Source organism: Littorina saxatilis, linkage group LG3, assembly GCF_037325665.1.
Source record: "Littorina saxatilis isolate snail1 linkage group LG3, US_GU_Lsax_2.0, whole genome shotgun sequence".
Taxonomy (NCBI): Eukaryota; Metazoa; Mollusca; class Gastropoda; order Littorinimorpha; family Littorinidae; genus Littorina; species Littorina saxatilis.
The window spans coordinates 45,427,497-45,448,989 of record NC_090247.1 but is presented as its reverse complement, the minus strand read 5'-3'; the positions used below and the strand labels follow the sequence as shown (position 1 = coordinate 45,448,989).

At 40.3% G+C, this 21,493-nt stretch overlaps 2 long non-coding RNA genes across 2 annotated transcripts; one reads left to right on the top strand and one right to left on the bottom strand.

Annotated features, from left to right (window-relative positions):
* Positions 1-1,739: 1,739 nt before the first annotated feature.
* On the top strand, positions 1,740-3,991 carry LOC138960808 (uncharacterized). The gene is made up of 2 exons (XR_011454069.1): positions 1,740-2,455; positions 2,840-3,991. It is a non-coding gene; the product is annotated as an uncharacterized lncRNA (long non-coding RNA).
* Positions 2,980-7,096, bottom strand: LOC138960806 (uncharacterized). The gene is made up of 2 exons (XR_011454067.1): positions 5,989-7,096; positions 2,980-5,622 (listed from the first exon to the last, which is right to left on the bottom strand). It is a non-coding gene; the product is annotated as an uncharacterized lncRNA (long non-coding RNA).
* Positions 7,097-21,493: the final 14,397 nt, after the last annotated feature.

Here is a 21,493-nt window from a genome sequence, read left to right as displayed (position 1 = left end):
CACACACACACACACACACACACACACACACACACACACACACATCGGTACGGCTACTACCAAAATAACCAAAAATTGTAGTTGAAACTATTTTAATGGGTGTTGGTTTTGTTAGTTGGATCGGTGGAATGGGGTTTATTTTGTTAAGGCCTTATTTCAGCATAAGCCCTTAATACAAATAAGGCCTTATTGTTCTAAAGTCATATTGAAAATAAGCCCTTAAAAAAATAAAGCCTCTCTTTCTCTTGCAGTCTCTCTGTGTAACAGCATACAAGAGGCACAACAATAAGGCCTTACAAAAATAAGGCCATATTTTTGTGCCTCTTGTATGCTGTTACACAGAGAGAGTGCTAGAGAGAAAATAAGAGAGGAGAGTCAGACAGACGAACAGACGGACAGACAGACTAAAAGACGAACTGACGGATGGACTGACAGACAAACGGACAGAGAGAGAGAGAGAGAGAGAGAGAGAGAGAGAGAGAGAGAGTCAGTGTATGTGTGTGTGTCCTCTCTCTCTCTCTCTCTCTCTCTGGCTCGCATATTGAAAATAAGCCCTTAAAAAAACAACGCCTTATTACTGCTACTTACAGTATTTTAGTGTGTGTGCGTGTCCTACGGTGTGTGTGCGTGTGTGTGTGCATGTGTGTGTGTGTGTGTGTGTGTGTGTGTGTGTGTTATGAACGTGAAGATTTAAGGCATTCTTTTCAAAATAAGGCATTATTTCTCGAAAATATGGCCATAGTTCTGAAAATAAGGCGTTATTTTTTTTAGGCCTTATTTTTAGGATTTTTGACCCTTTGTGCCAAGGATACGAGCGCGCTTGTTTTGCTATTATACATCGCCGTGAGGCCCGATGACAAGGGGCTAATAATATGTGTTCGTTATTATTATTATTTATTACATGTGTCAGATATCGGAATACTACATGGCTTGCTGTGTCGTACCAGATTTACACGAGCTGCTTTTTAAAATATTGAACTACGAGCGAAAGCGAGTGTAAATCATAGTCTGGTACGACACAGCAAGCCATGTAGTATTCTGTTTATCCTACATACCGTGCTGTACTTACGAGTATTTTACTCAACAAGTCCCGCAGTCGAGGCGTCCAAATTGAAGACGCTTCTTTTGGAGCTTCGATCTCTTCCAAAGCCTCGTGCAATCTTTCACGTCAGTCAGTCAAAGCAAAGAAACTGACGTTACTTTAGAAAGTTTAGCGTGACGTGTTAGTTCTAAAAACTCTTCCAGGGGAAACAGCAGGGTCAAAAACCGCTTCCTTTAATGACGTTTGTCTCAGCCGTGACTTTAGCATAATAAGCAGTGGGAAAGCCAGTCCCTGGCAGACTAGTTTGACACGACCTCATTTACATGATATACACACGTGTGTATGGCATTCCGTTTGTCAAATAATTATTTGGATACTTTTTCATGTTTTTTTCACCAGTTTTAGCTAAATAATCATTATTTAGAAGCTCATGTGCTAAATAAGTAATTGTTTATAAACAATGTAAAACAATTCTAAATATTTTTTTGTTTACGTAAACAATTCATTATTTACCTAAACAATTCATTGTTTACGTAAATAATTCATTGTTTACGTAAATAATGATTTATTTACGTAAACAATATATTATTTAGACTTATATTACATTGTTTATAAAGAATCAGCAATGTTGCTAAATAAATCATTATTTACGTAAACAATGAATTATTTACGTAAACAATGAATTGTTTAGGGAAAGCAGTTTTCATTATGTAGGGGAATCAAGAATTGACTTCTAAGCTTCATTTTTTTTTCTTTGTGTATATACAATAATTCAATACAAGGTATCTCCAAACATTATTTATCAGAAAATGTTCGTAAATTTGTTTATTTTACAAGCTGAAATTGCCGTACGAAAAGAACTGAATGCGAAAACAAACAAAAGGTCAAGGTCATAACCGGGAGTGTTTAGTGTTTGCATTCTCTCCCTTGAAGTTGTTGAAAAAAAGTTTTCCGTCCTAAGTTTTCTGTTCTGTCTCAACAAAAACTTTCTCTTTCCATTTCTCTTACTGCATGATTACACTTTTTTTTTTATCTGTAGGTTACACAACACAACACAACTTGGTATGAGCTCTGACGCGATGACGTCACACAGTCGTGTGCAGAGTTGTCCGGCCTTGCCTCTGGCATTCCGGCGGAACTCGCGAGAAGGCAACACGCGAAATCTGCACTCTGAATCTTCCGCATTTATCGACATGGTCTCTAGTTGTAGTGTTAAACATTGCCATAACAGACAAGATAGAGATAGGGACAGAAGATTCTTTTCTGTTCCATTTGTTGTCAACGGAAAGGGCAAAGAGACAAGGGATTTGACTGCACGACGCGGGCGAGAATGGTTGGCACAGCTTCAGCTGAAGAATTTCAACTTTGAATCAACAGCTAGGAGATACGTGTGCTCTGATCATTTTGTCAATGGTAAGTACTCATGCTTTTGTTCACCTGCCTTGGTTAGTCTGTGTTTTATGCAAGCTGTGTTGTGATGGTAGTGTGCAGACAGTCGGTCAGTCCTGCACCGAGTGCAGTCTATGACTGAGTGAGTCAGTCTTACACTTACTCTCAGTATAACAACTTATCATGGTTGCCCAAAACCATGACTTGTGAGAAGGTGTGAAATACTTGGATTTGATAATCAGAATTTATTTGAACACTAAATGGTCATTGTTGATACAACTTTATAGTTCAGTTTTAAAGGGTAGATCTGTGTCTAGATTTACTCATTCATTTTGTTTGGGTGACTTATTTTTAAAATAACTCCCAATCCATAATTTACAATACATTTGCCTTTGATTTTTTCTGCAGGGCAACCATCTGTGAGAAGTAAACACCTACTTTGAAACTTGGGTATGGTGCAGGGACACAGCCTGACAGCCCAACAAGGACAGTACCAGAGACTCAAGGAGAGGAAGAAGCTTGTGGGGAGTGAGTCAACTCCTTCTCACCCTAATTTAGCAGAGGATGCTGTTGATGGCGAAAGTGAAGGTACTTCGGATACAGCAGAACTGGCTGCTCCTCTTCCCGAGAGAGGTGACTGTGGCGGTACTTACTGCCAGACTGAAACCTATGACAATTTTGCCTGGATTTCTAAAGATGAAGAAAAGCAGCAACGGGATGAACTAAACAGGCTGGTGCTAGAAACTCGGGAACTTGACGAACTTGCCAAGAAAAACAAGAAGGGCAAAGCCCATACGACTCACATGCTTGACCTAAACCTAGCAATGACATCATACACTAAGAACTGCTTTACACATTTTTCCTACCAAAATACATGTGACCTTGACCCAAGGTCAAGGTCATCCAAGGTCATGCAACACAAAGCTGTTAATTCAAGACATAGGAAGTACAATGGTGCTTATTGGCTCTTTCTACCATGAGATATGGTCACTTTTAGTGGTTCACTACCTTATTTTGGTCACATTTCATAAGGGTCAAAGAGACCTTGACCTTGATCATATGTGACCAAATGTGTCTCATGATGAAAGCATAACATGTGCCCCACATAATTTTTAAGTTTGAAACAGTTATCTTCCATAGTTCAGGGTCAAGGTCACTTCAAAATATGTATACAATCCAACTTTGAAGAGCCCCTGTGACCTTGACCTTGAAGCAAGGTAAACCAAACTGGTATCAAAAGATGGGGCTTACTTTGCCCTATATATCATATATAGGTGAGGTATTCAATCTCAAAAACTTCAGAGAAAATGTGAAAAATGTGAAAAATAGCTGTTTTTTAGACAACATTTATGGCCCCTGCGACCTTGACCTTGAAGCAAGGTGAAGATGCTATGTATGTTTTTTGGGGCCTTGTCATCATACACCATCTTGCCAAATTTGGTACTAATAGACTGAATAGTGTCCAAGAAATATCCAACGTTAAAGTTTTCCGGACGGCCGGACGGACGACTCGGGTGAGTACATAGACTCACTTTTGCTTCGCATGTGAGTCAAAAATGACACTTGATTCTTTGAGGGACAATGACGATACTGTACGATATTTTTCTGGGATTTCTAATTTCTTCACACTTGTTACATTATTTGATTTTCTTGCATGGCATTTGCCAACACACTCGCGCAGAGCACTGACACAGTTTCAAGCTCTCATTCATGCATATATACGCCTTAACACACCTCTGCAACACCTGGCATACATCTTTTCTGTGTCAAGAACAACTGCCAGCAAAGTTTTTCACGAGACTGTGCATATCATGTACCACAGACTGCAGCCACTTGTTTTCTGGACAGACAGGCGAAGTATAAAGACAAGTCTACCGCCACAATTCCTTCCCTATCCATGGAACAGAGTAGTCATCTTGAACACACACGGCCAGTACCGTGTAACTGGCCTTGGCACGGAACGATCCAAGGGGGGCAATCTCAGTCATCTCAAAGAGGGAAATCCAAACGCAATCCGCTTTGTTCGATTTTATGGGCTTGGACGATAGAGAAAAATAAGAAAAGCAAAAGCTGGAGTCCAGTCTGGACGAAACTGCTATCAAGAACGCAGAATTGCTTTTTCTGAGTTTTTTTTTAGCCGTAAGCACCATGTTTATCGGAGCAGGAAACTGTACTGATGCAGAACTACGCTGGACCACACACTCTTATTTGTTCCCTAAATCAAGCAGCCAATCCGTGTCACTGGAAACATTGAACAAGGAGAATGAACAATATACCTGGCTGAATAAGTTGATAATCAAACTGCTCATGATTCTTTGTTATTCACAGCAGTGGATGTAAAACAATCTCAAAATAAGGTCCTGTATGCATCATAATTTATACTTGCAGCACTTGATTTTGTATTGTGGTCGGTGATCCAAAACAAAATGTATGTCTACATCTGTGCATAAAATGAAACAAGAATGGAACAATTGATGACTTCTCTGTGAGTGTGAACTGTGATTTAAAACATTACATGCTCTCTTTTCTCTCCCTCTCTTCTTCTTCTTCTGCGTTCGATGTATTCTCTCCCTCTCTACAACTTTACTACTGCCACTTTCTATGTGTACAGTCATACATGATGTTTGTTTTCCCACACACATGAGCAAGCGAGTCTGGCATTGTCACTGTTTCTTGCTGCGTTTCACGGCTGGTGTTTGCAGCTGCTCCTGGTTCACATCCACTGCTTGTAGAGGCTCAGCTTCTCTGTCCAGCCAGTTTCCAACTGGCTCTGGAAGAACTGCGAGTCTGAACACTTTCAAAGCTTTCTCCACACACATTGCCCAAAAATCACAGTCAGGCAATACTCGGACAATAACTTTATCCACAGTAGTCCACACCATGAAATCGCAGTAGGAGGAACTGGTCATAACAATCTGGCACTGTACTTGACTAAAGTATGGGTGGTCTGCGCAGACAAAGCATCCCCTCACTGTTAGATTCCAAACAGAAATGGCGGTCTGCCACAGCACACTCAACAGCTGACTCCTTGAAGGTGAAGGGACGTGTGTGCAGGTTTCTCCAACTCCGGCCATGCCGGTTTCTCCAACTCCGGCCATGCAGGTACAGTGTGCTGCCAGTATGTTGCCATCAGAAGTGGCGATGATCCAAGGAGAAAGTGCTGGTTCATTAAGGCGTTGTGAATGAAGAATCTGAAAAATAAATTGAAGGTCGCACAAATCAGCATTCAGCTAGGTCAATCGAATGAATATAACTCTAAGACGCACATAACGTGCTTTACAATAACCTTAACAATGAAAAGTAAACAACAGATTTTTAACTGAATATGAACATGAAGCTCATTATAAATTTATATAATATTTTGCAAGCTATTTCAAAATATAAATATATTCAAGACTATCTACAGCTTTTGTCGTAGTCCAGAATACAAACTGAAGCGAAGAATATATCAAAGACAAAGCCTCAACACAATATCCTGAACTGCAACTTGTGATATCAGCAACACAAGACAGAGAACACTCACGTTCATTCATTATAAACTGAAAGCACATTCTTACCTTTGCAGAAATGACAGAGTTCTGGGCTGTAGCACTTGACATCCCTCACCCAGCCAGAGACAAAAAGTCGGTAGGAATCAAAACTGTTGTACATAAGCTTTTCAGCTGCTCACATGTGTATCTGTATGCACTCTTGCCAAGCACAAAATAATTTACGATGTTGATGTAACTCAGCTCTGGCAGATCGTCCGGATTTGCTGACCAGCACCTGGTTGAGAATGTCATACGGATCATTCCCGTCAATCTCCAAAATCTTCTGGTGGTATCGCCGCCTCTCCTCTGGTAACAATCGCTCAGAATATTTTCGCTTCTCGCCCGATCGCAATGTTTTGCATGAGGCCTGTGCATGAGGCAAGGGAAGTCACTCCAGAGTCTTCTCGGAACGCGTCGGAGGCATTGTTTCCCGTTTTTCAACGGTTCACAGCTGTTTTTACTTTTCTCTTTGAAATGAAACGATGAAAGGAAGAGAAATGGAAAGACAGGCATGTTGTTGGGACATAAACAGAACAGAGAACATAAGGGGGAAAAAACTGTGTTTCAACAACTTCAAGCAAGAAAATGCAAACACTAAACACTCCCGGCAGGGAAAAACCTTAATTGACCTTGACCGTTGACTGTGATGAGATCAGTTATTTTCGTACTCGGCTTGTAAAATAAATAAAATAATATCCAAACAACAGCTATTTTAAGATAAGAGTGTGTGGAGAGACCTTGTATTCAATTATAGTAATCACTGAAAGACATAAAACTTAGTTCAGAAGCGAATCCTAGAAACCCCTAAATAATGGAAAATGTGTTGGCTAAACAATTCATTGTTTACGTAAATAATTCATTGTTTACGTAAATAATGATTTATTTAGCAACATTGCTGATTCTTTATAAACAATGTAATATAAGTCTAAATAATATATTGTTTACGTAAATAAATCATTATTTACGTAAACAATGAATTATTTACGTAAACAATGAATTGTTTAGGTAAATAATGAATTGTTTACGTAAACAAAAAATTATTTAGAATTGTTTTACATTGTTTATAAACAATTACTTATTTAGCACATGAGTTTCTAAATAATGATTATTTAGCTAAAACTGGTGAAAAAAACATGAAAAAAGTATCCAAATAATTATTTGACAAACGGAATGCCATACGTGTGGTTTGAACGATATTGTTATCTCATGAGTGGTCTCTCTCACGTATGTAGGATAAACTAAATTATTTCATCAAAAAATCCCCACACAACATAGGGAGCACTGCAAGGCGTTAGACTTTTACTATGTGTCCAAGTCAGTAGAAGAATGCTTTTATCTTATGTACTCACTCACGCATGGGTAGATCTATGGTGATGTCAGTGAAATATGGTGTACATCCAAAGGAATGTATCTTTAAACTATTAACACATTGCCACTGTTTTTCACCCTCGTGTAAACAGACACATCATATCATTTCCACCACTTTATTTAGATGCAATGTGTCACCTGTCCATGGCGGATAAGGGATACTGTAGGACGTGTAATATGTTCTAGCGGTTGGTATTAGTTACATCGATCACGACACTGCCGCTTTAGATATTACATCTTTTTATGAGGCCCAAAGGCGAAGATGGCATCTCAGGTTCGTGGGTCAACTCTGTCCGGACACGTCTTTCAGACTGACAGAATGGATGTCAAATCTCTTCTCAAGACACGTTTCTTTGGCTTGCTTGCTTGCTTGCTTGCTTACTTGAGTGTTCGATCACTTGCTTGCTTGTTAAAATAATGAAGTCGCGAGCAAGGGTACACTTCTCAGCGTACTAACAGTTAAAGAACTACTGCACTTTAATCTCGTGACCTAACGATTGTGACGAACAAGTGTTGACAGGCGGGCGGGATAAGTGTCAGCTTAGATAAAGTGACACGCTTTGTATTCTAGACGTTCAAACTTCACTACGACCAAAGATCGTTGACATCTTTATAAATTATAACGCCCATAAATGTAAAGCCCGGTGTTAAAAAAAGTAGGATACGTATAAACTGACATACCACACACGCAAATACACGCACAATACACACACACACACACACGGCACACACACACACACACACAAAAGAAGTTCCGTTTTATGCAAAGAAGATTTTTTTGGATTGCGTTCCCAAGACCATATGGTTTTGGCCAGCTTATTATTTAGTAGTCTTGGTGGACAAAAATTCAGTTTCATTCTCTGTCTCTCTCTTTCTGTCTGTCTCTCTGACTCTGTCTGTCTCAATGCCCCTCTCTCTCTCTCTCTCTCTCTCTCTCTCTCTCTCTCTCTCTCTCTCTCTCTCTCTCTCTCAGTCTCTCTCCCAGAACCTCCTCTTTGTTTGTGAAAGAACCCTGCATCTTAAATTCAATGAAAATAGAATTTTGTTTAGTTCAGCCTGACACCTCAGTGTGTGTGTGTGTATGTCACGTTGTGTGTGTGTGTGTGTGTGTGTGTGTGTGTGTGTGTGTGTGTGTGTGCGCAACACAATCTGCAAATTTCATGTACCTAAACGTGGCGCGAAGTTTAGGTTGTCCTTCTATTTTGTTACATGTTAATACTTGACAGACAACTGAACAGAACTAAGCATCTGACGCATCGGTTTGTTTGTTTGTAAAAGAACACATAAGAGCTAGGAGGCCGCGGGAGCCGGAGGCTCTCTATAGCTCTACTCTAAAGAACTCCCATTGCAGCGCTATTAAGTGGAACGTTGTTTTAACGTTGTATTTGGAGACATCAATGTGAATCATTCGCATGTGACACCCACGTGGTCGTGTACACCTGCTGGTGCATATATATATGTGGTTCTCATAATCATCAAGACCACTTCACTGATAATGCTCAGTCATGTCAAAACGATTGCTCTCTCCCCACTGATTGGCAATTGGCAGTTTTGTGTGTGTGTGTGTGTGTGTGGTGTGTGTGTGTGTGTGTGTGTGTACGACAAACTCGCGCACGCACGCACACACACGCGCGCGCGCATTTATACAGAATGTTTAATCGTTGTCGTTTTCTTGACTTCGTCTTCTTGAACAATATACGTTTTCCCTTTTGCAAAAATGTCTACAGCTTCCGAGTCAACCACCTAACCATCCTCAACAGGAAAAAGAACGGGAAAAGCGGTGGCCGCATCCAGTCAGCCCGGGCTGGCTATACCGTTTGACACAAGTCACACTGACAATAAACCGCTGTAGCTCTGACCTCATTCGGCCATTGCCGCATATCAACAAGCAGTATAACCACATTGTTTGACTGTTTACCAGGTAGTAGACCCTTGGTCACAGTGTATAACTGACCCCAGTACGCCAGCCTTCGGTCCAAAGGCCAAGCCCGTAAACTTTGCGAATAACATTCAAAACAAAAACAGGTTTCGACTTGACTGACAAACATCCCGACTGAGGGTGATTTACACCCATCATAACAAAAAAAACCCGGAAATATTCATTTGTTTCTTGAATGGTTACATACGCGTTCGGGTGACAAACCAACAAACTAACGAAAAAAAAACCCCAACAAACAAGAAAACAAACAAACAAACAAATAAAAAGACCAAATATGTCAAATAAACAAACAATTTAAATAAACAGATATATGTATATTCATCGATAATTACTTGTCATAACAAAACTAACAAACGAAAACATAGTACAATGTACATGTACTTACAGTTGGAAGAGATTCTTTTTCATTTAGCTGTACCGTACATACATTTCAAAATGATAACACACCCACCAGCTATAAATCCAAACGTTTTTCCCGGATTGGCTGCAGAACCTAACATAAGTACGTAAGCTAATAACGTGAGCCGAAGCGGTTTTACAGGAGATCAGCAGCTGTTGAACAGTGTATGTGACATGCCAGATAAATTGTTTGTCTTCCCCGTTGTATATCCGCTATCTTTTTCAGAGTGTAGGGTGCTCTCACATTAATTTGCAGTCGGTGTGTCACACTGAGAATGTTTGTTCACTCATTGCTGGACGCACACGATGCACTTGGCAGGCGCGAACAGATTAGGAAACATAGAACGACAATGAGACAGACAAAAAGACAGACGGACAGACAAGACATTCGGGAAGATAATTCTTTATTTCGGTAGTCATGCAGGGCATAAGCAAAAGTAGTTGCTTTATTTTACAACCAGCCCTTGCCCTAACCAGGGAGTACACTTATACAGTAGAGGAAGTAGATCAGTATTGCAAGCAACATTATAAGAGAGAGAGAGATGATGATGATGATGATGATGATGGAACTTTATTTTTCAAGGATAGAGGTTTAAGGCTACGCCTTTTCTTACAACCGGTCCTTAATACAAATGTCTAATAAATGATAAACAAGTAAAACAACCTGACAAATAAACAAATTAAACGAACAACCAGCAAACAAACAACCGGACAAATAAGCAAACAAACACAAACAACACAATGAGAGAGAGAGAGAGCTAGAGAGAGAGAGAGAGAGAGAGAGAGAGAGAGAGAGAGAGAGAGAGAGAGAGAGAGAGAGAGAGAATTGAATTGAATTGAACTTTATTTAACAAGGATTAAGATTTAAGGCTACGCCTTTTCTTACAATCTGTCCTTGGGACGCACAGACACACAATGTTAAAATTGAAAAATTAAAAATTAAAAAGTTAATTAAAGTTTACCAACAAAAGGAGGTCAGAAAACTTCAGCACGTGATGATAAAGATGACGATGATGATGATGATGATGATGATAATGATGAAGATGAGGCATGAAGAGCATACATAATTATGTGGTTATTCATAAAATCAAATGCATACTATGCAAGTAATTATAAGTACAAGCTGGTAGCAATCGAACATGTAGCAATAGTACAACAAAAATATGTTCAGAATATACAATGCACAGCATATCTTTGGCGTAATACTAAGTGTGGTAAATCAAAACGCGTTAAACTACTCAGACATTAAGTGTTTTTGACACATTTTTAAAAACTTTTTAATGACTTTAAAGGCACAGTAAGCCTCCCGTAAACCATCACAGATACGGTCAGGCTTTTACACACAGTACAAACACCCTTTCATTTAAACACTCACCGATTGAGAACATCCTAGGTGCCCTCCGTAAAGAGCGAACAATTTTCAAAGAATTTATTTTTGCGTGGTTTATCTTACCCCTGAGCCATCGTGAACCCGTGTGATCCAGTTTCCCTTTTTGACTCACATGCGAAGCAAAAGTGAGTCTATGTACTCACCCGAGTCGTCCGTCCGTCCGTCCGTCCGTCCGTCCGTCCGGAAAACTTTAACGTTGGATATTTCTTGGACACTATTCAGTCTATCAGTACCAAATTTGGCAAGATGGTGTATGATGACAAGGCCCCAAAAAACATACATAGCATCTTGACCTTGCTTCAAGGTCAAGGTCGCAGGGGCCATAAATGTTGCCTAAAAAACAGCTATTTTTCACATTTTTCACATTTTCTCTGAAGTTTTTGAGATTCAATACCTCACCTATATATGATATATAGGGCAAAGTAAGCCCCATCTTTTGATACCAGTTTGGTTTACCTTGCTTCAAGGTCAAGGTCACAGGAGCTCTTCAAAGTTGGATTGTATACATATTTTGAAGTGACCTTGACCCTGAACTATGGAAGATAACTGTTTCAAACTTAAAAATTATGTGGGGCACATGTTATGCTTTCATCATGAGACACATTTGGTCACATATGATCAAGGTCAAGGTCACTTTGACCCTTATGAAATGTGACCGAAATAAGGTAGTGAACCACTAAAAGTGACCATATCTCATGGTAGAAAGAGCCAATAAGCACCATTGTACTTCCTATGTCTTGAATTAACAGCTTTGTGTTGCATGACCTTGGATGACCTTGACCTTGGGTCTTGGGTCAAGGTCACATGTATTTTGGTAGGAAAAATGTGTAAAGCATGTGAGTCGTATGGGCTTTGCCCTTCTTGTTCACAATGTAGTCGTCAGTTAGTCATTTGAATGCGACTCGATGTGAGCTTATCTACAATAGCACGTTTTTATGCACGAAACAAAAGGCTGTGGTTCACAAGAACTCTAGCGATGGCTTTTGACTATTGAGAGGAACGGCGATATGCATAAACCGTCGTCTGCTACGACCCTTGCGTGACCCTGCTTCCGGGCTTTTCTTTTTTCAAACTTTCAAAACTTCGAATTGTACTGATCTTGTCTTGATGAAAAAAAAATTCTTTTATGATTAAAGAATGTTTGTGTAACAAGCTGTCAATTTATTATTTAGATTTTAAAAGTTAGGTCTAGCGCAAAAACGCACCACGGTCCAAAAACATTCTGATAATCATCGATCCACGGCTATCGCCAGTTTACATCGATAGAATGAGACCCGAAGGGAAGTAACTCATTTTTGACCTGAGTTCAGGATGGGTCCAAAAAAATTCGAGACAATCTGCAAAATTAATTCTTTAAAAATTGCTCGCTCTTCACGTAGGGCACCTAGGATGTTCCCGTTTGGTGAGCGTTCAAATGGAAGGGTGTTTGTACTGTGTGTAAAAGCCTGACCGTACCTGTGATGGTTTACGGGAGGCTTACTGTCCGGGCGTGATTTCCGGTATTGAACTAACAGCCGTCCAGCACCAAAACGAGGCGCCATTGTTGTAGAGGAGCAAGTCCACGAAAATAAATTCTTTGAATATTTCTCACGCTCGACAGAAAGCAGCCACCTGGGCTGTTCCCGTTCGGTGAGCGTTCAAATGGAAGTATGTTTGTACTGTATGTAGACGCTCGGGGAGCTCTGCGATGGTTTACGGGAGACTTACTGTGCCTTTAAGCAAAATCGTGGTTGTTTCATTACACGGCCAGAAGCGGTGTCCGCAAAGCATGCAACCAGCACGATTTCGTAAACACTGATTTTCTCCTAACCTTGTGGAGGAAAATGCATCACACGTTGTCGCAACCCGCAGGTACAAGAACCTTTATTGTGATGTCAAACTAAGACATCATTTTAGTCGTATATCGTTTACATGGTTATATGTCAAAGTTTGTGTTACCGGCAATGGTCATCTGATAATATCCATGTCATAAAGACTAAACTAGGTTTGTGGCGATGGGCACTAACTGTCCGATGTTGGTAAATGATAAAGCCATATTAGCCCATACAAAAATGCGTGGAGTGAAGGAAAAAGCCGAAACAAACATTTGGTACCTTTTCAAAGCAGACTGGTCGTTTTTCATTGACATTGAACTTTGTGTGCATTGCATTGCTTCTTTCTGTTTATGATGGTTGCACTTGATTCTGGAGTGACAACTGACTGAACAATGATAAGCATTCAATGCAGACGTACAGACAGACAGATACGCTCGCCAACAATTTGTTTTTTAATAATCAGAGCAAAAGTTTACTAAGGGGAACAACCATTGTGAGAACACTTCATTCAGGTCATCATGGGTTACTCCGCGGACAGCATGACGGCCGTGGGAAGTTCACATTCATGAGTATGTCGCGTGAAGATAGGAGCTATTGACGAAACTATAAACAGCGAACGTAATTTTGTCACTGCATTTGTCTGACTCTTCTTCAGTCGTGTGGTCGTCAGCACCTAACACTTGACCTGACGCGGAAAACTAAGGACGAAGACCGACTTCAACAACTATACTGTGACATGAGAAGCTAGGTTTGCAGTCGCGTTAGCGCTCGATGTGTTTTCAGTTTTTTTGGGTTTAATCCACCAGGTTTTTACATTTAGTCAAGTTTTGACTAAATGTTTTAACATAGAGGGGGGAATCGAGACGAGGGTCGTGGTGTATGTGTGTGTGTGTGTGTGTGTGTGTGTAGAGCGATTCAGAGTAAACTACTGGACCGATCTTTATGAAATTTTTCATGAGAGTTCCTGGGTATGATATCCCCAGACGTTTTTTTTCTCCATTTTTTCGATAAATGTCTTTGATGACGTCGTATCCGGCATTTTGTAAACGTTGAGGCGGCACTGTCACACCCTCATTTTTCAATCAAACTTCATTTCTTCCCCTCATAGGAGCAATAGCAAGTCTCTAATATCACTGGCATGATGTGCTTGCTACAGGTGAACAGTAGGCACTGAACTGGTCTTGCACCATATAGGCTGTATTCAATAAATGGGAGGTCCATAATCTGAGAAAGGAAACAATGAATCAAGAAACTAAAACCCAGGTGCACATCTGCGGCACCTAGGGAGTGTACGTGCACACTATCTTGTTCCTGCCTCTTGCCATCTCAGAGGTATGGCGACCACAGACAGACAGACAGACACTCTCTTTTATTATATGTATAGATAGATAGAAGATAGATAGATTGATTGAAATTTTGGCCAAGCATTCTTCGACGAAGGCCGGACTTTGGTATTGCATTTCAGCTTGGAGGCTTAAAAATTAATTAATGACTTTGGTCATTAAAAATCTGAAAATTGTAATTAAAATTATTTTTGAGTCACTTGAGAAAAAGTGACTCTATGTAATCGGTCAGTGTTAGTCTGTCCGGCCGGCCGGCCGGCCGTCCGGCCGGCCGTCCGTAGACACCACCTTAACGTTGGACTTTTCTCGGAAACTATCAAAGCGATCGGGCTCATATTTTGTTTAGTCGTGACCTCCAATGACCTCTACACTTTAACGATGGTTTCGTTGACCTTTGACCTTTTTCAAGGTCACAGGTCAGCGTCAAAGGAAAAATTAGACATTTTATATCTTTGACAAAGTTCATCGGATGTGATTGAAACTTTGTAGGATTATTCTTTACATCAAAGTATTTACATCTGTAGCCTTTTACGAACGTTATCAGAAAAACAAGGGAGATAACTAGCCTTTTCTGTTCGGCAACACACAACTTAACGTTGGGCTTTTCTCGGAAACTATAAAAGTGACCGGGCTCAAATTTTATGTGAACGTGACTCATTGTGTTGTGAATAGCAATTTCTTCCTGTCCATCTGATGCCTCATATAATATTCAGAACTGCGAAAGTGACTCGATCGAGCGTTTGCTCTTCTTGTTTATAAAACGATCCAAAATTACGTTTATCGTATTCTTCATCATTTTCTGATTCCAAAAACATATAAATATGTTATATTCGGATTAAAAACAAGCTCTGAAAATTAAAAATATAAAAATTATGATTAAAATTAAATTTCCCAAATCGATTTAAAAACATTTTCATCTTATTTCTTGTCCGTTCCTGATTCCAAAAACATATATATATGATATGTTTGGATTAAAAACACGTTGAGAGAGTTAAAAAGAATAGAGATATAGAAAAGCGTGCTATCCTCCTCAGCGCAACCGCTACCGCGCTTTTCTGGATTGTTAATTTCACTGCCTTTGCCACGAGCGGTGGACAGACGATGCTACGAGTACGGTCTTGCGGAAAAAATGCAGTGCGTTCAGTTTCATTCTGTGAGTTCGACTGAGCTTGACTAAATGTTGTATTTTCGCCTTACGCGACTTGTTGTTACTTACTTATACATATTTGATTAATAACGGCAATGCTGAGGCGTTACAATGAAGTAGGAAACTATTGCTTGGGCAGTGCTGCATTATGATAGCAGACGGCAGACAGCACAGGGTGACGTCCCCATTCGCCGTGGCCTAACTCGCCGCTTCCCATCTCGCCGCTTCCGAACTCGCCGCTTCCCATCTCGCCGCCAATTATCTTGAGATTTGCAAGAGAGGCGATTCGCCCCCTCTCATCTCGCCGCCAACACACACACACACACACACACACACACACACACACACACACACAAATGCGTTGCAGTTGTCAATTCTAAACTGGAACTCAAAAATACATTTTCCTCCCCGACTGGTGGTCGCGACCTGGAGAGCCATGGTTGTGAAGTGACTTTCACAGAACATAAATCAGGTAAACTCAGGATAAACTCAGATAAACGTGTCAAATTTTTTTAACCTGTTTTGCACGAGAAACGTCAAAAGTCAACTTCATCGCATGGGATATGGTAAACTCAGGACAAGCTCAGGTACACGTGTTATTTTTTATAACCTGTTTTGCACGAGAATGGTCAACTTCATCGCATGGAATACACGGGGGCGAGTTGGCACTGCTTGCGGGGGGCGAGATGGCACCCTTGACAGTTTGAAAGCAAGTAGACCGTGAAGTCGGCGACTACAAAGCGGCGGCGAGATGGGCGGGGGCGAGTCGGTACCTCGCCCAGCACAGACGGACTGGTCTTATAGCAGTCAACAAAACAAAGAACATAATTATCTTTTTTGCACGCTGTTAGGAAACGCTACCGTCGCTGAACTTTGGTTTAGTTTTGTGTGTTGCATATAGTTGACTTATTTGTACTTTGCGGGAAAGTACCGATATTATATTTTGTAAACACGATAATCATGTTTGGACGAGAATGCAGTCGAACTTTCTAGTCATGTCAAAACAATTTGTTTACCACGTTGTTTTGAGTCGTGGGTTCGTGGCGTTCGCTCGGATTAAGTGCGTCGGCGCTTTTGATGTACGTCACAGAGAATGTCACTATTCTAGTCCATGGACAGTTCATCTAATTTTAGTTGTATCATGTTCGGTCTGGAAAATTCTCGAGATTGAGTATTTGCTATATAGGCCAGCGCGATTTGTATGTTGAACTAGATGAATACCCGCTTCGCCGGTGAGTGGCGCACCGTACGCGATTGACGCCACACGAAGGAAGGGAGATAAACGCGCAAAACACTGGAGAAGATAAGTAAGAGTTACTGGGAATGGATGTACAGAAAAACCATAAAAACCAAAATCGGTTCAGCGCTGCGCGCTGAGAGCACGTGTTGAAAATTTTCATCGACCAGATTGTGTCCGGGGTCTACCTGAATATGCCCACCAAATTTGAAACAGATCCATCGAAAACTTTGGCCGTGCATCGCGAACTGACAGACAGACACACACAAGCCGTATATAGAATACTAGATGATTACCTGCTTCGCCGGGTACCGGCTTCGCCGGGAAGAAGTAGAGCCGAATACCAGGCTGCGCCTGGGACCCGGCTTTGCCGGGTGTACGCCGGCTTCGCCGGCGCACGAAGGAAAGGAGATAAACGCGCAAAACACTGGAGACCTTCTAAAAATAGTAACGTGCAGTGACCTTCTAAAAATAGTAACGAAGTAACGGGAATATGGATTGACGCCACACGGAGGAAGGGAGATAATCGCGGCTGAAAACACTGAAGAAGATAAGGAAGAGTTACTGGTAGTAGATCCAGACCCCCCCAAAAAAAATCGGTTCAGCACGTGTTGAAATATCTAATCGACCAGGTTGTGTCCATGGTGTACCTGAATATGATCACCAAATTTGAAACAGATCCATCGAGAACCTTGGCCGCGCATCGCGCACAGACACACAGACAGACAGACAGACAGACAGACACTAGTCGTATATATATATATATAGACTAGAGGAATACCCGGCTTCGCCGGGGTGAATCGCGAGACATAGACAGACAGCGTGGCCAAATGTAACCGAGTGCCGAAACACCACAATCATATTTGAAGCCGAAGTCCACTCAAACGGGATTGAGAATAACTGTTATGGCTTCTGGAAGAAAGGCCTGATTATTCAGTCACACACCAATGCCGCCAGACGACATCACAAACAGAACTCTACAATCCACAGGTGTTGCCCACACACACACACAAACACACAGAGAAGCCGTATATATATGGGTGCGTCTCAGAATCTCGTCCTCTGTTTGTGACATTATCACCAAAAGTAAAATCTTCCCAGAAAACTTTGATAATACTATTTACACACTTCTCAGGGTGTACCTTTTCAGTTAAAACAAGAAAAAATATAACATTGCCTTTAGTTTGCCATATATTGAGCATTATTTGGACCATGTGTGCAAAATCACCCGTGTAACATGGAAACAATAAAAGTAAAAACAAACTGCATTTATAAGGCTGAAAACGACTTTTATTCAGTTATTATTGTTGAATCACAAGCCATTATAGAGTTCAATATGAAATGACTACATGCAAACAACAAAATAATGTTTTTTTCAAAGTTCCATGCATTCGTCAAAATTTCAATACAAAAATGAAAATTAATTAATGATATCCTGATCAGAACATGTTGATACATGGCATTCATTCAGTCTTATTGACATTTAACCTTCACAATAGCATATATACAAAGATTTGTTGCTCTAAGACAAAATGTTAGAAAGTTATCCCAAAAGAATGCAAAATGGTCACCGATGTAACATGGAAACATCACTTTTGTAACAAAGAAACGGTTATGCTTTTTCCCACAAACTTTACTAAATGAAGCTGATTTTGCAACCAGATTCTTCTTAGGTAAAATGCCAAACACTAAAACAGGAACAGAAAGAAAAAAAGCTGGACAAAATCAAGCAAACTTTGCCCCAAAAAAGAGAAACATTAATGAAAAGTTCATCACCGACGTAACTCGGAAACAAACAACCAGATATGTATTATAAGGTTTGACATGAAAAATGCAAATGTTCAAAAGTGGTTCATTCAATTGTTAAGACAATAAACCAAAGGCATTGGTTACATATAGAACAGTTGCCACTTGCAGTTAATTAATTTATTTTAAAAGAAATAATGCCCCCTGGCATTGAAGGTGGGGTCACGAATCATGGTTGCATCAGATGTAGGGACAAAGGAAATATCATCGATCCCTGGAAAGCAATAGTAGTTCCCCTCCGGTTTCCTTCGAAGGAACGTTACCACCAGTTCATCAGGTCGAATCTCCTGCACCTGAAACATGCAAGTACCTGCGATTTCAACTAAAGATTGATGCAATATGTGTACTAGTTTCACTAACATGAATTTGTTTAATGTCTATCAAGATTTTGATGCATCCACATTCACTGGCTAAAAACAAAATAAAGTAATTATTTTGTTCAGACTTACCATTCCATTGAACATACAACTTTTACAATTAAAGAAAACATTGACACTTACCGTTCCTTTAAATGGATTTCGGAAATTTAATTTTGATCATAATTTTTTATATTTTTAATTTTCCGAGCTTGTTTTTAATCCAAATATAACATATTTATATGTTTTTGGAATCAGGAAATGATGTAAAATAAGATGAACGTAAATGTGGATCGTTTTATATATAAAAAAAAAAATTATTACAATTTTCAGATTTTTAATGGCTAGTCATTAATTAATTTTTAAGCCACCAAGCTGAAATGCAATACCGAAGTTCGGCCTTCGTCGAAGATTGCTTTACAAAAATTTCAATCAATTTAATAGAAAAATGAGGGTGTGACAGTGCCGCCTCAACTTTTACAAAAAGCCGGATATGACGTCATCAAAAGTATTTGTCGAAAAAAAGAAAAAAACGTCCGGGGATATCATACCCAGGAACTCTCATGTCAAATTTCATAAAGATCGGTCCAGTAGTTTAGTCTGAATCGCTCTACACACACACACGCACAGACAGACACACACACACATACACCACGACCCTCGTTTCGATTCCCCCTCTATGTTAAAACATTTAGTCAAGTTTTGACTAGGTGAAATCGAAAGAAAAACTATTATTAACAAATGTTTAGCCTAATTTTTCACTTCATAGAATATCATAGCAGCAAAAACTCACTTTTTCTCAAGAACCTTGGGTGTTGATCACTGTCGTAACAAAATCACAGACTTCGGAAACATTCTCGAAATCTTTCTTCGCTGCTGGAAGCTGAACTATTTCTCTCTGTAACTGCGCATGCGTAGTCACCCGCACCTCTAAGTCACTACGCGCAAAATAGTTCTAATCTTTCTTCAAAACTCTGAACATTATTTGCAAAACCGTTCACCATCGTAACTGAATTTTGAAGAAGCATGTCATATTGCGCAACTTTCAACTTAGTTTGCAGATGCAATTTTGAGAAAATAATACTCAAATAACATTTAGCTTAGCGATTTTCTATGCCCTTTCATGTCAAGATCGTGTTGAAGATGAATATGCAAATTCTAAAGTTCAAATTTAGGACTTGTTGCTGTTGCACGCGTGTGGAAACCTATGTTACGACAGTGATGGCAAACTTTCAAGCGATTAATTTCGTTTAAAAAAAACAATTCTGTGGACAAAATAACATTTCAACTGTCAAGTACACTTAAACCAAACACACATAACAAGAATAGCAGTCCTTGGACATTCTAAACGATTCTTGTAGTGAGGTGCAAAACTAGTTGATGGTTCATGTCACAGATCAGACCTCCATTTTTCACGCATCCAATCATTTCTTTCGCAAAACAACCTTCATAATAATCATGCAAAATACTCAGTTTTGTTTGTACTATTTCTTTATTCATTTTACTTCTCAAAAATACCAATATCATGATTTAAAATTCAGTATGTTTCAATTGTGGGCTAATTTGATTATGGCACACACAAAAGGTTCAGTTTCTGAGACGCACCCATATATGTATATCTATATCTATAAATATATAGAGATAGGTGACAGTGTATTTTTCGCGTGGCTATAAATTGATTCGACCTTTTCACTTTGACAGTAAGAACAACTTCCGGGTGCAAGGGAAGCGTTCTGGACAGCGCAGTGACATTCTAAAAATAGTAACGTAGTAACGGGAATATGGATTGACGCCACACGAAGGAAGGGAGATAAACGCGCAAAACACTGGAGAAGATAAAGAGAAAAACCAAAATTGGTTCAGCGCTGCGCGCTGAGAGCACGTGTTGAAAATTTTCATCGACCAGATTGTGTCCGGGGTCTACCTGAATATGCCCACCAAATTTGAAGCAGATCCATCGAGAACTTTGGCCGTGCATCGCGAACTGACAGACAGACACACACAAGCCGTATATAGAATACTAGATGATCACCCGCTTCGCCGGGTACCGGCTTCGCCGGGAAGAAGTAGAGCCGAATACCAGGCTGCGCCTGGGACCCGGCTTTACTGGGTGTACGCCGGCTTCGCCGGCGCACGAAGGAAAGGAGATAAACGCGCAAAACACTGGAGACCTTCTAAAAATAGTAACGTGCAGTGACCTTCTAAAAATAGTAACGAAGTAACGGGAATATGGATTGACGCCACACGGAGGAAGGGAGATAATCGCGGCTGAAAACACTGAAGAAGATAAGGAAGAGTTACTGGTAGTGGATCCAGACCAAAAAAAACCAAAATCGGTTCAGCGCGCACAGCGCTGCGCGCTGAGAGCACGTGTTGAAATATCTCATCGACCAGGTTGTGTCCAGGGTGTACCTGAATATGATCACCAAATTTGAAACAGATCCATCGAGAACCTTGGCCGCGCATCGCGCACAGACACACAGACACACAGACACACAGACACTAGTCGTATACATATACTGTTCAAAAAAAGAAACGCATAGCTTGTAATATTTGGTTAATTTAGTTATATGGCTACAAGGATATCCACCAAACTGCAGAAAATGTTTATCTGGTCGTCGACCTTTCGTCTATTGCCACAAGTGAGCTCTGCACGTGACGCATGCGTTATCAGTGGCTACAATGTCAAAATTGCTCATTTGGCATGACCACTCGTCATGCTTCAGTGTAATC